General features: G+C 43.6%; 1 protein-coding gene across 2 annotated transcripts in view; it reads right to left on the minus strand.

Moving 5' to 3' along the window:
• The window catches only part of TMEM266 (transmembrane protein 266), a 104,495-nt gene that overhangs the window by 48,513 nt on the left and 40,482 nt on the right, over positions 1 to 15,500 (minus strand). The window lies entirely within an intron of this gene.

Here is a 15,500-nt window from a genome sequence, read left to right on the forward strand (position 1 = left end):
TGCTGGGAAAAAGGTGTCCTTCCTGTATCAGGAATGCCAGTTTGCAACCCTTACGTGTCCCACAGCTCGTGTGTCCCTTTTGTGCAGACTGCTTGCTACCTCCTCGCCAGGAGAGACTGTCCCAGCTGTGGTTTTATTTGTTTTAGCCTGCCGTGTGTCCTCGTGGACGTTCACGGCACTGTGCTTAGGCCCCGCCCCCTCCAAAAAAATTCCGCCCCTTTTTTCATATATAATGTTCCCGCACTCGTGCGTGGCGTTTTTGGGTCTACAGACCCAACGGGGGGGGGAGGCACAGACCACATAGCAGGCAAACAAAACAGCATTAAAAACAGTACAATTGTAGCAGTATCAGAACAGCGGGACCTCCGCACCCCCTGCAGAGGGGCGGCAATGTAAGGGGGGTACAGCACTGATGTCCCCCTAACCCTCTGGTCCCTTCAGGGGGGAGAGAAAGAAAACATTTGGCAGATTTCCTTTACCTGAGAGAAAAAAATCCTCTTGCACAAGCTGCTGCGGCCACACACAGACTGACACTGACCTTTACAGTGAAGACAACAGATTAAGGCAGTGTTTCTCAACTCCAGTCCTCAAGGCACCCCAACAGGTCATGTTTTCAGGATTTCCCCCTGATGAAACAGCTGTTGTAATTACTAAGGCAGTGAAACTGATCAAATCACCTGTGCAAAATAATGGAGAGCCTGAAGAAATGACCTGTTGGGACGCCTTGACTGGAGTTGAGAAACACTGGATTAAGGTATGTGCATAGACTCCCTCTAGTGGAGAATTAAGGCATGACAACATTTTTTCCCTAATAGAAGAATACATAGGTGGACTTTTCAGTTCCTAAGCTTCTTCCCTTACCTTATCCTTGCTGAATTAACAGACAATCCAACCTTCAACCTGGATCTGGTCTATGGAGGCTATTTAAATCCAGCATGGATCCCTCCTGGAGCTCCTCAGAGCACATCTTCACTCGTGACCAACACCGTAGACACTGGCGAAAAAAACTGATGTGCTCCTGGAAGGAGGAGTAGTTATATAGGGAGTGAACTTCCTGGATTGGGTATACCAGTGTCCATCACCTGAAGGTGGCCTATAACCCATTAATTACTTAAGGCTCTGTGTCCCATGATGTACAATAAAGAAATGGTATTTTTTCCCAAAAAATTGCATTTGAAAGACCGCTGCGCAAATACTGTGTGACATAAAATATTTTAATGACCACATTTTATTCTCTAGGGTTTCTGCTTAAAAAATATATATTTAATGTTTGGGGGTTCAAATTCATTTTCTAATGAAAAAAAAAAAAAAAAAGATTTTCCCTGCAGGTGTGACAGCGCTGCGGACTGAGATGCGTGGGGGTGCCATTCAGAGTGAATAGCAGCCCCATGCCTCGAGCAGCACGATTTGGGTGCAGGAATCAATGCGATTCCCGCAACAGGAACGCACAGTGTGGGCTAGTGTGAATCAAGTCTAAGCCCTGTTTTTTATTCCTCATCATGGCCATTCTGCTGGTATAATCAGTGAGACCCAGCTGTCATTTTCACAGTCTGTCCTGCTCTGTGTCTCAACAGCCACTGCAACACTAGTGTGATTGTAGCAGTCAGAACCCCAGACACTTAGCATTTCCACTCCATCAGTTTTAAGAGGTTGTTGCAATGAATTATTTATTACAGGTACTTCTATAGCGCTGTCAATTTATGCAGCGCTTTACATATACAGTGGGGATCGAAAGTTTGGCCACCCCAGGTAAAAATGTGTATTAATGTGCATAACGAAGCCAAGGAAAGATGGAAAAATCTCCAAATGGCATCAAATTACAGATTAGACATTCTTATAATATGTCAAAAGTTAGATTTTATTTCCATCATTTACACTTTCAAAATTACAGAAAACAAAAAAATGGCGTCTGCAAAAGTCTGAGCACCCTGCAGAATTTATAGCATGCACTGCCCCCTTTGCAAAGCTGAGACCTGCCAGTGTCATGGATTGTTCTCAATCATCATCTGGGAAGACCAGGTCATGTCAAATCTCAAATGGCCAGATTCATCTGACCTTGCCCCAACAATCAGCACCATGGGTTCTTCTAAGTAGTTGTCTAGAAAACTGAAACTGAAAATAGTTGACGCTCACAAAGCTGGAGAAGGCTATAAGAAGATAGCAAAGCATTTTCAGATGTCAATCTCCTCTGTTCCGAATGTAATTAAGAAATGCAGGAACAGTGGAAGTTAAAGCAAGATCTGGAAGACCAAGAAAAATATCAGACAGAACTGCTCACAGGATTGTGAGAAAAGCAATTCAAAACCCACGTTTGACTGCACAATCCCTCCAGAAAGATCTGGCAGACACTGGAGTTGTGGTACACTATTCCACTATAAAGAGATACTTGTACAAATATGGTCTTCATGGAAGAGTCATCAGAAGAAAACCTCTTCTACGTCCTCACCACAAAAATCAGCGTTTGAACTTTGCAAATGAACATATAGACAAGCCTGAGGCATTCTGGAAACAAGTTCTGTGGACCGATGAGGTTAAAATAGAACTTTTTGGCCAGAATGAGCAAAGGTACGTTTGGAGAAGAAAGGGCACAGAATTTAATGAAAAGAACCTCTGTCCAACTGTTAAGCATGGGGGTGGATCAATCATGCTTTGGGGTTGTATTGCAGCCAGTGGCACAGGGAACATTTCACAAGTAGAAGGAAAAATGGATTCAATAAAATTGCAGCAAATTTTGGATGGTAACTTGATGCCATCTGTGAAAAAGCTGAAGTTAAAGAGAGGATGGCTTCTACAAATGGATAATGATTCTAAACACACCTCAAAATCCAGAGGCGTAAACTGAAGGTTTTGCCATGGCCTTCACAATCTCCTGACCTCAACATTATTGAAAATCTATGGATAGACCTTAAAAGAGCAGTCCAGAAATTTCAAAGAACTGGAAGACTTTTGTAAGGAAGAATGGGCAAAGATACCTCAAACAAGAATTGAAAGACTCTTGGCTGGCTACAAAAAGCGTTTACAAGCTGTGATACTTGCCAAAGGGGGCAGTACAAGATATTAACTGCAGGGTGCCCAAACTTTTGCAGACACCATTTTTTTGTTTTCTGTAATTTTGAAAGTGTAAATGATGGAAATAAAATCTAACTTTTGACATATTATAAGAATGTCTAATCTGTAATTTGATGCCATTTGGAGATTTTTCCATCTTTCCTTGGCTTCGTTATGCACATTAATACACATTTTTACCTGGGGTGCCCAAACTTTCGATCCCCACTGTATATTGTACATTCACATGAGTCCCTGCCCTCAAGGAGCTTACACTCTAAGGTCCCTAACTCACATTCATGCATACACATACTAGGGCTAATTTAGGCAGGAGACAATTAAGCTAGCAGTGTGTCTTTAGTTTTTTTTGTAGTACCTATAGAACAGATTTAGAGAAGAATTTACAATGGAACTTGCCATCTGCAGCAAACACTATAAAAGGATCTGTCTTCCTGATGGACATTTATTTAGTTATCTATTGGGGGTCGCAACATTTGGCCACAGAAAGATGGCATAAATCAGAAAAGATGGGGCTGGAATCTACATAGGAGCCATTATAAATGGTGAATAAAAATGTGACGTTGTAATCACATAGCAACACAAAGAGTAATCATGGATAAGACATGAGTTCCGTTAAACAGATAATCAATAAATCTGTATAATAACTGGCACAACAAGCAAGCTAGAAGATAAATTGGGGTGATGGTTACAGACATACTTAGTTTCCCTGCTGGATATTTCATATATTTAAAAGTAAATCGACCTGGCTCCACTGTAATGGTTTTAGATATACTCACCCTTTTAAGCCCAACTTCAGTAAAACAAACTCATTTGCAGTCATTCTGCTCCCACACTGCAAGGTTCAAAGTCATTCCAAAGTCTTGTTTTTTTTTTTACTTTAATGCATTCCTGGGGGGAATACCTCCCATGGAGCCAGTCTGTTCTCCCAGCAGGGGAAGCTGTCCCCACCGTGAAAACACAGCGATTACTGCTAGCAGCTATATCAGCTGTTATAAATAATCACATGTAAAATCTGACAGGCTGGTTGTACCCGAGTTGATCGATCAACTTGGTACATTCAGCCTGCCCATAATTGGTTTGAATCTCAGCTGGTCCCTGTTGAACCAGCCAAGATTCAAACTGTCTATAGTCGGCTTAAGTCTTCTATTGATCCAGAGCTGTGCCCAGCTGCAGGTCTTCTCTTTCCCCTTTCTATTCTCAGGCTTTAGCGAGAAAAGCGGGAGCCATAGGTTCCTGCTGCTGTCAGTCAAATCCTGTGAGGAGTGAGTGGAGGGCATGGCCAAGCCATGCAGTGTGTGTCTATGGACACACACAGCCCGGCTCAGGAGCGCACCTGCATGAGTGCTAACACAACAGCTGGCTTGCTGAGGAGGCACTTGTAAGAAGAATGAGCAGACAGCACCAGTGGGGTACTGCTAAAGAAGTGGTAAGGGACTGCATAGAGCAGGTAAGTGTAAACCTCTTTTCTATTTTAATTAATAAGAACACTAACTGCTAGTTTGCATGTTTTTTGGGATGATAAAAGCATTTCACTTTCCTGACTTGCTGCTTCCCCAACAGTCTCTGCTCCCTCATGCTTCAGCAGTGGACTGTTCCTTGGCATCATCACATCCATTGTAGGGCTATAGATCGCGCATTGGGCCCCTTTCACACGATCGGACCGTTCAGGTCCGCCTGTCAGTTTTGACGGCGGACCTGAACGGGCGATCCATGTTAGCCTATGGAGCGTCGGATGTCAGCGGAGACATGTCCGCTGACATCCGACCCCGTCCGATCCGCTAAAAGCAGACGTATGGCTCTACGTCCAGATCCGTCGCTGGCAGATCGGATGAGATCTGACGAAAACGGACACGCTGTCCGTTTTCGTCCGATCCCTCCATAGGCGGCAGCGGCGCCTGACAAGCCCCTCCCCGCTCAGTGAGCAGAGAGGGACCTGTCATCCGCCGGCTCAGCGGAGATCAACGGACAGATCTCCCGCTGAGCCGGCGGACAGAGGCGGGCTCCGTAGAAACGGAGCCCGCCTCGTGTGAAAGGGGCCTAAGTCTTGACAACATCAAAAAAGTCCTTAGACTGCCAAAGCACAGGGGTGAAGAGGCAGCAGAGGCCAGAATAGTAACACAGAGAGGTCTGCAGGAGCAGAGGATCAGGCAAGTAAAATGGCTTTTCCAAAACCTAGACCTAAATGAGCCCTTAACCCTTGCAGTGCAAACACATCTCCACTGCAAGAGAAGAGTTTTCCTGGAGTTCAGCAGTAAAATAAAGATAGGCAGACCAAGAATTTTGTGCAACATTTAATTCCTAAAGTAGGCAGCACTGACATATAGTACATGTCCTACTGACTTGTGTCCCAGCCTGTCTTCAAGCAAAGTTATAGTCCCCCGTGGATGACAATGTGGTACTCCAGGTTTTCTTTTTAATCCAGGCAAGCATTATTTAAAACACAACAGCGTTTACTGTAATAATCAGCTTTATTATGGAGCTGTTCCCCACAGTAACACCTTTTTACCACTAGATGTCCTTAGTCTTCCAACTCAATGACAAAACAAAACAATTACTAGCAGGAAAGCATTTAATGAAAGAGACCCTGTAGGTCTCTTCTGTCATAAAAACTTCTGGCTAAACTGCTAGGAATTTTCTTCTGAGTGTACACTGAGACATGCATTATCACATTCTCACATGATGGTACATTCTTGGCATGCCTCGGATGGCAAGATGAATTAACTCTCACTGTCATGCACAAGAGCAAAGTCATCCTCTGTCTGCCAGTCACGATGGCTGAACTGCCATACCTTGAAGAGGAGAAGGCAAAGCCATGACAGAGTGACACAGGAAATTTGATTGTGTTTGGAATAAACAAAATAGCGAAAAGCAAGTACAAAAAAATAAATAAATAGATTTTTGTATTCTCAGTAGGATTGGACGCCGTCAAACAAAAAACATTGTAGGCCAGTTCCAGGATAACCCCTCTACCCAGCATGGCTCAGTTTGTAGCAGGCAGTACCAAAAACATAAACACGACGGGTGGGACCTGTGTGCCTCAATGGAGCTCAAGAAAAGGTTTTTGGAAATGCATTTTTGCCCATTGTTCTTTGCAAAATAGCTAAAGATCTGTCAGATTGAATTGAGAGCGTCTGAACAGCATTTTTTCAAGTCTTCCCACAGATTCTCAATTGGATTAAGGTCTGGATTTTGACTGGGCCATTCTAACACGTGGATATGCTTTGATCTAAACCATTCCAATGTAGCTCTATCTGTAGGTTTAGATTCGTTGTCCTGCTGGAAGGTAAACCTCTGCCCCAGTCTCAAGTCTTTTGCAGACTATAACAGGTTTTCTTCTAAGATTGCCATGTATTTAGCTCCATCCATCTTCCCATCAACTCTGACCAGCTTCCCTGTCTCTGCTGAAGAAAAGCATCCCCACAACATGATGCTGCCACCACCATGTTTCACGGTGGGGATGGTGTGTCCAGGATTATGTGCAGTGTTAGTTTTAAGCCACACAGCATTTTGCTTTTAGGCCAAAAAATTAAATTTTGGCCTCATCTGACTAGAGTACCTTCTTCCACATGTTTGCTGTGTCCCCCACATGGCTTCTCGCAAACTGCAAACGGGACTTCTTATGGCTTTCTTTCAACAATGGTTTTCTTCTTGCCACTCTTCCATAAAGGCCAGATTTGTGAAGTGCACGACTAATAGTTGTGCTGTGGACAGATTCTCCCACCTGAGCTGTGGATCTCTGCAGCTCCTCCAGAGATACTATGGGCCTCTTGGCTGCTTCTCTGATTAATTCTCTCCTTGCCCAGCCTGTCAGTTTAGGTGGACGGCCATGTCTTGGTAGGTTTGCAGTTGTGCCATACTCTTTCCATTTTCGGATGATGGATTGAACAGTGCTCCATGAGATGTTCAAAGCTTGGGATAATTTTTTTAAACCTATCCCTGCTATAAACTTCTCCACAACTTTATCCCTGACCTGTCTGATGTGTTCCTTGGTCTTCATGATGCTGTTTGTTCACAAAGGTTCTCTAACAAAACCTCTGAGGGCTTCAGAGAACAGCTGTATTTATACTAAGATTAAAATACACACAGGTGGACTCTATTTACTAATTAGGTGACTTCTAAAGGCAATTGGTTCCATTAGATTTTAGTTAGGGGGATGAATGCATGCCACACTTTTTAAATATTTATTTGTATACCAAAAAAAAAAAAAAAAAATGTGAAAACCAGTTATCATTTTCCTTCCACTTCACAATTATGTGCCACTTTGTGTTGGTCGATCACATAAAATCCCAATAAGATCTATTTACATATTTGGTTGTAACATGACAAAATGTGGAAAATTTCAATGAGTATGAATGCTTTTTCATGGCACTGTATCAGTCATCTTTTTTTATGAGTCCACATCAGAATCTCCCTTTACATCAGGGTGCTTATGAGAGTACCCTGCCACCCACAACAATCGGATTGTGGGTTGCATGGGGTCTGCAGGCCATATTATGGAGACTCCTGCTGTAATTAAGTGAAAGATTGCTTAATGTTGAATGCCAGCCCTGCCTTCTCATTACCTGGATGGAGGACATCCAGCGTCATCTAGCCCTTCCTCCTCAGTCTTACTGTCCCCAGCTTGCTCCTTTCATTCATTGCATTTTAGTTCTTTCAATCATAGAGGCTCAGAATCACATATGGGCTTTACCTAAGGCAATCTGTATGTAAATGCAGTCTGCTTAATAACACCCACTTATCCAGATAGACATTTCCCCCATGCTGCTGTGCTGCAGTTTGGCCGCAGCATGGGTGCAGCGCAGTGTACTGTGGTTTCCCATAGACTTCTATTTTGTCCCGTGTTTTTGGCACCTTTTCTGAAAGTGCACCAAAGATGCAGCATGCAGGACTTTTGGTGCGCTTTCAGAAACTGAGCCAAAAAACGTGGACGTAATAGAAGTCTATGGACAGGCTGCGGTACACTGTGTTGCACCCGCACTGTAGCCAAACCAGAGCGTGGCAGTGTGAAAGCGGCCTGACAGCGTCTGCAGATCAAAGCTCATCCCTTTGATCTGCAGATGAAGAAAACATAGTAGATACAAAAGTAACAATATTACTTTGTATCTCTCCATTTTATGTTTGAATTGTGTTAATAAACACTATGAGGTTGATTTACTAAAGGTAAAAATAGTGTGCACTGCAAGTTCAGTTGAGCTAGAACTGACAGGAAGCTCTGAAATGAGGGAATGCTCTGCTGATTTCCATCATCCAAATCATGCGCAAGCAAAAATGTTGTTTTTTTTATTTTCCTTGCATGTTTCCCTCAGATGCAGAGCAACTGCACTTACAGTGCACAGACTATTTGCCTTTAGTAAATCAACCCCCGAGTCATTAAGTTCTGACAGCAGCAGCTACTGGAAATGCTGTATTTATAGAGCAACTCGTGGCTTCATTTTAAGAGCTGAGGGACACCGCAGAAGGATTGGGAGTACTACACATGCCCTATACTTTGAAGACTGTTAGGGCATGTGTAGCATGTCCTGTGTCCTCAACTAGTAATATGAATAAACAGGCTTATTCAGTAAAAAAGTGCAAGAAGCAAAGCATGAATTGCAACATGCAGTACCCATGGCAACCAATCAGCATTCACTTTGTAAAGGTCTAGCCTCTTTAAAATGAATTTTAATTGAATGCTACAGATAATTGTACTTAGAGCATAGCCCACTAAGTCTCACTATATTAAATAAGGCCCAAAATATGAGCTGCAATGGCAGTAAAGAGATCTGGGCATTAACAGGAAGAGCGGAGAGTGGAGTTTATTTTAGTGGCTTGGTATGGCATGCTGTCACATGGGTGGTTGTTGCTATGGTAAGATGCTCAGTGCGGAATCATTTTTTTCTACAGAAAGGTTTCAGTTGGTTAAGGAAACTGCATTTCACACACTTGATCTCAATCTGTATGCAGGAGTATATTACGAGAGAAGCTAGGTTAGACATAATGAACACGGGTTAAAAATACCAAGATTGTGGGGGGCGTGGCCTGACGCAGCATGGAGTAGGACACTCATTCCCTGAGCTCCGTCCATTACTCCTTATATTATTAATCCTGGACTGCTCATACTATCCTAAATAGCTGGACACCTACAACACCCTGAAATAATTTTTGGAGCGACTGGACGAACGGCGGCCCGAACGGAGTGGCGATCCTGTACACGGCGGCCGAATTCAGGCAAGTCCGCGGCTCGGGCCTACTCCTGGAGGTCCGCGGCCATCTTGGTACTCCCCTGCCTCGCATTAACTCTGGGATAACTTTGCCCTGCTGCTGCCCAGGTACAGGATAACCCCATAGGGGATCTGGACTACACTCATCCTCACACAGAAAGACTTCCCTGGCCCCCAGTACCCCAGAAGGAGCGGCGGCCGTGATTTGGCTAGGCGAGGCCTAGGCCTGTATGTAGGAGCCGGCGGACATATTGGTCAGCCTATTCCTCCAGCCTGTGCTGCATTTTTGGCTTCTTGCCTTATTGATCTCCCCTGAGCAAACCCTTTTTTTTTTTTGGGGGGTCCTTTTGCACTCCCCACTGTAGTCCCAGATTGCTGACGCCCCAAAGAGAGCAACAATATATTGAGTGTTTGCCACGTGGGAGTGCCCTTCACCCCCAGACATATTGGTGGCCCTGCGACCCCAGCCTGCACTCCCCCTTATCCTACAAGTAGTTAATTTTGCCAACACGAGATTGGGGACTTGCTGTGTGATACCCCAGGCCCTCATAGCATGTCACCAACCAAAGCACAGAAGGCAGCGGCGGCCAAACTTGATCAGTATCGCCGACAAGAGAAAGAGGACATGGAGGAAGATGGAGCCTCTGAGAAAACTGGAGGGGGAGAATGAACGGCGAGTGATACTGACAAACTCCTTGAAGCAATCACCTTCTGCAGAACTTCACTCACAGCACAAATAGAGGAAGTCAAGATGGATATTTCTCTTATTAGGCAAGACTTTCAAAAGCTCAGAGACAGAGTGAAGGAAGCCGAGACCAGACTGAGCACGGTGGAGGATGCCATACCACCCCTACAAACATCCTCAGATCGCGTACAACGGCAAATACACCAACTCCTAACAAAACAGGATGATATGGAGAATAGGCTGAGAAGATGTAACATACGCTTGATCGGCCTGCCGGAGGGGTCTGAGGGCAGGGACACTACGTTTCTGGAACAACTTTTGATCAATGCCTATGGGAGAGAAGCCTTTTCCCCTATGTTTGCGGTGGAGAGGGCACATCGCATGCCAGCAAGACCTCCCCTGCAGGGAGCCCCCCCTCGCACGTTCATAGCTAAACTCCTTAATTACAAAGATCGAGATACAGCTCTGAGGATGGCGAGGGAGAAGGGCAATCTTCCAGTAGGGAATGTTAAAGTGGCTATTTTCCCGGACTTCTCGGCGGAAGTACAGTGCCGTCGGCAGAGTTTTACGGAGGCCAAGTGTAGGCTAAGGAACTTACAATACAAATACTCTATGCTTTTTCCTGCCCGCCTTAGACTGGAACATGACGGTCGTGCAATCTTCTTTGAAGATCCTGAGGAAGTGATCACCTGGCTGGAACGTCGTGCTGTACCCGAAAGAGCGGATACCCTGGGAACTTAACCAGATGTTTCGCATTCTACCTGTAACCAAGAAGATGGAATGTTTCCCAGTTAAGCTCAAGTTACGGGAATATGCCCGCACCAGTTTGGGACAGTGCAGGGCAGGGAGGGGGGTGGGAGTTCATATGTTTATAGTTTGGTTAAACTTGATTGTGCATACCAATTACAGAAAACAGGTAACATACCGAATGATAGGTCCATGTGAATGTTCATATATGTTGTGCGTTACAAGATTGATGCAGCTAGGTCTACATACTAAGAACATGTGTGTCTTACACATAGAGAGCGAATTGCTAACCATAATTGTTATATTAGATCTTAAAAGGTTTTGTTTATGGCATCTTTGAAGTTTCTCACATGGAATGTGAGGGGCATGCGTGAGAAATTTAAGCGCGCGGCAGTCTTCACATTCCTCAAGAAACAACATGCTGATATAGTAGCATTGGTGGAGACGCATGTTGAGGGAGGTGTCCAGATGGCACTTCGCCGTCCATGGGTTGGATGAGCATATCATTCTACCCATACATCTCACTCCAGGGGAGTCTCTGTTTTGATAGCCAAGTCGGTACATTTTGAGTTATGCGAGTTGTCCACTGATCCACTAGGCCGATATGTCTTTATCTATGCTAAATTATATGGAGAACCCCTACTTATATTGGCTTTTTATATACCACCTCCATTTAACATCTCCATAATTAAAGAGGGACTGTCGTTCATGGCCCGTCATTCGACTGTATCTGCAGTTTGGCTAGGCGACTTCAATACCACACTAAACCAGATTTTAGACAGGCTTCAACTTACTTCGCCTACCCGCAATACTCCAAATGAGACTAGGTTCTCTAAGCTCATTTCCGCCTTTCACTTAATAGACACATGGCGCCATAAGTTCCCACTGGCCAAATCATACTCGTGCTTCTCCTCTTCTCATGGGTCCATGTCCCGTATAGATTTTATACTTATATCCAGCAGATTGACACCAAGACTATCAAAGGCTGTATTTTGTCCCAGAATACTCTCGGATCATAGTCCCTATTGGATTACATTAAGAATCCCTATAGCAAAACCACCACGGTCCTGGCGTTTAAACCCATTCTGGCTCTCTCTCCTTCCTGAGGATGATGAGCTAATAAATAAATGGAAAATGTACTTTGTGGAGAATGATAGGTTAGCGACGCCATCCGCAGTATGGGATTCCTTTAAGTTATTCGCACGCTCCACATTGATTACTGCTATCAATAAAATTAAGACAAACTCTTCCAGTGCCCTCGGGAAGGCGCTGGAGGATCTATCCTCTGTCGAAAGAGACCTTGCCACCACCCCGTCCCCCACAAATGCAGATCTGCTCAAACTACAAACTAGAGTAGTAAACCAGCTACAATACCAGAAAGCTAGACAAAAAATATTTTTTTCCAAACAGAAAATGTTTGAACATGGGGAAAAAGCAGGCAAGTTGCTGGCATACTTGGTACACAGCGAAGATAGACCCCCAGTGGTCATCACATTACATGGCCCTGGAGGACAACAAATAACAGACCCACCTAGAGTAACTTCCATGTTCAGAGATTTTTTTGCGGACCTATACAAAATGACAGCTCCCACTGAGACACAATCCATGTCTCTCTTTTTAGAGAAGGTGACTTTCCCACAGCTGACAGAGGAACACATCAAACTACTTGAGGCACCCCTCACCACAGACGAAATTACGACAGCTATAGCCAGTTTTGCTAGTTCTAAATCCCCAGGATCAGACGGACTCCCAATCGAGTTCTATTCCCAATTCAGGGATATACTAGTCCCTAAACTACTAACACTGTACAATCATCTCTTTGAAACTGGGACTTTACCCCCATCTATGACAGAGGCAACAATAGATCTCATCCCCCAAACCGGGAAAGGACCCGGGATACCCAGAATCCAATCGTCCAATATCCCTCTTACAGGTTGATATTAAAATATTAGCTAAAGTACTATCTATTAGGCTTAATCAAGTAATTTTATCACTAATACATACAGACCAGGCTGGTTTTATGCCTGGTCGCAACACCTCGTTTAACCTCCGGAAACTGTATATTAATATACAGGCTACACACGAGGAGGTTGGCTCACGGGTTGTGGTGACTTTAGACACAGCAAAAGCCTTTGATTCGGTGGAGTGGAGGTACCTATGGAGATGCTTGGAGGGCTATGGCTTCGGTCCGAAATTTATTAAATGGATTCAATTATTATACCAGGCACCTAGGGCCAGAGTGGTGGCTAATGGGTGGTCGTCTCAGATGTTTGACCTCAGTAGAGGCACGAGACAGGGCTGCCCCTTATCCCCACTATTGTATGCCCTTGCGGCAGAACCCCTGGCGATATCCATCCGTGCGAATCCGGAGATTAAAAGGACTTAGAATGGGCTCTTTAATTGAAAAAATTAGTATGTATGCAGACGACACGCTTTTATATTTAGCAGATTCGGGCCCATCACTAGATACCGCACTCCACACGATTGAACAATTTGGACTATTTTCAGGGCTGAAAATCAATTGGGACAAGTTCCAAATTTTACCAATTGATAGCTTCCCACCCCCAGAATCCCAAGCCAGACTACCGATTCAGAGAGTTGATGTTATTAAATATTTAGGGGTTCGTATATCTAGATCCCCTGCAGACTATGTATCCCTCAATATAGATCCTCTAATTTCTACGGTTAAAAATAAAATACGAGTCTGGTCCAAACTACCATTGGGTGTTTGGGGTCGCATAAATTTAATCAAAATGATACTACTCCCTAAAATACTGTATGTCCTCTGGCATACTCCAGTTTACTTACCCTTGAAGCATTTTAAATCTTTAGAATCCCTCCTTAAGCCATTTGTGTGGGGGCATAACAGACACAAACTAGCATGGCAAACACTCAAGAATCCAACGGACCTTGGTGGCACAGCTCTCCCCGACTTTAACCTATATTACATTGCAGCACAACTGTCACAGATGTTCCACTTGGATAAAACGGATAGTGAGTGATTCCTCACGCTCCTATGTCCAAAGTGGGCACAACACACCAAGGACTCGGTATACGCAATAGCATCGGGCTTGGGGGGGATGGAGCTAGGAGAAAATAGACAAACCATGTTATATCATTACAGGAAAATATGGGATTTAGCCGCCTCTAAACTTGAAATTCCACAGATCAATGACTACACACCGATATGGCATAACAAGAATCTCCCCGAATTTAATAAAATTCATGACACTTTTCTATGGTCCACGCAGGGAGTATTTTACCTGCACCACTTATTGAAAGATGGACATCTCAAAACATTTGATACACTTAAGGAAGAATTTACAATTCAGAACCAGATGTTCTTCAGATTTTTACAAATCCGGCATGCGTCACAGTCACAATTTCCTGACTCCCTTCCAAACCCCACACCTAATATTCTTATGGCAGTAATTAAAAGTACAGACCCTCATAAACTGATCTCAGCCTTCTATAACATGCTCTCAATCCCTGTATCTACTAAAATAGCATACGATCTCAAACCAATATGGGAAAGAGAGGTGGGTCCAATCGAGGATGAGAAGTGGGGGGAGGCATTGGAGTCCTGCAAAAATGTGTCCCCTAAATTATCAGACCGCTTGTCGCAGCTCTACATACTTCACAGGGCATATCTTACACCCCTTCGAGTGGCAAGATAAAAAACGTACACAACCCACCACATGTCAGATGTGTGAGAGGGAGACGGGCCCTAAGATTCAAGGCCTGTGGGAACAAATAGTGACATTTCTACACGACACAATGGGCTCACCCTTAGCCCTAGGCCCAAAACAATGTCTCCTAGATATAATGGCAGATACAATTGATAAATACACCAAAACATTTCTACATGAAACACTCTTCGCAGCAAGAAAGGTTATTGCCAAAAAATGGATGAGACAAGTGCCTCCTAAAATGGTAGAATTTCATATATATTAATAGAGGTTGCCTGACCAAGTACAATAAAATATGGGATCGTTGGCTACAAGAATCTGCTACCTGTGTCTTACGTAACTAAATGGGTACAGGGTGATATATTGGATGTGAGTTTAGATGTATGGTTACATGTGTCAAATGTATATACTCTGAATATCCCCACAAGACAAGTATTTTATACCCAGTATCACAAGTACGGAACTTACAACAATCAATGTACTGTTACCATGTTCATGTGTTACCGCAAACATATTATGTATGCACCAGTTGATCAATAAAACCTTGTTTGATTTAAAAAAAAAAAATACCAAGATTGTAAACACCTTCTGGTATAACAACAACACCAGATTTATAGCAGAAAATGAATAATGTTACACTGTACCCATAGACAAGGTTTCCAATGGTTCAGAACATGTGATGTAAAAGCTGGAACTTGAATGAGCAGTACATGGATAGCATTGGTAGTTCTGAATTGTGGTGTTGGAAGCATCTCTTACGAATACCATTTAGGCCTCAGCTTTTGCTTGAGGCAGAGATTACGAGAATATACAACCATGAACCATCATATTTGCAAAACAATAAAATACAACTAAAGTCCTTGGAAAACCCTTTATGTTGGTAAAGGTTGAATGCAGAAGAAAATTTACAAGGTCCAACATCATGCACTGTCACAATACCACCTTTGATGAACCACTAAACAGATAGTTAATCTATATGGTCTCACTTGATAACTGTTAATGATCACAGAGCAAAGTTTGTGATCAGCAAATAGTAGTTAAATTATTGGTAATACGGTACAAATAACGGTCATTAACTAGATGCAAGAACTGAAACAGAGACACCTTTGTTTA

This window comes from Aquarana catesbeiana, linkage group LG03 (genome assembly GCF_042186555.1).
Source record: "Aquarana catesbeiana isolate 2022-GZ linkage group LG03, ASM4218655v1, whole genome shotgun sequence".
Taxonomy (NCBI): Eukaryota; Metazoa; Chordata; class Amphibia; order Anura; family Ranidae; genus Aquarana; species Aquarana catesbeiana.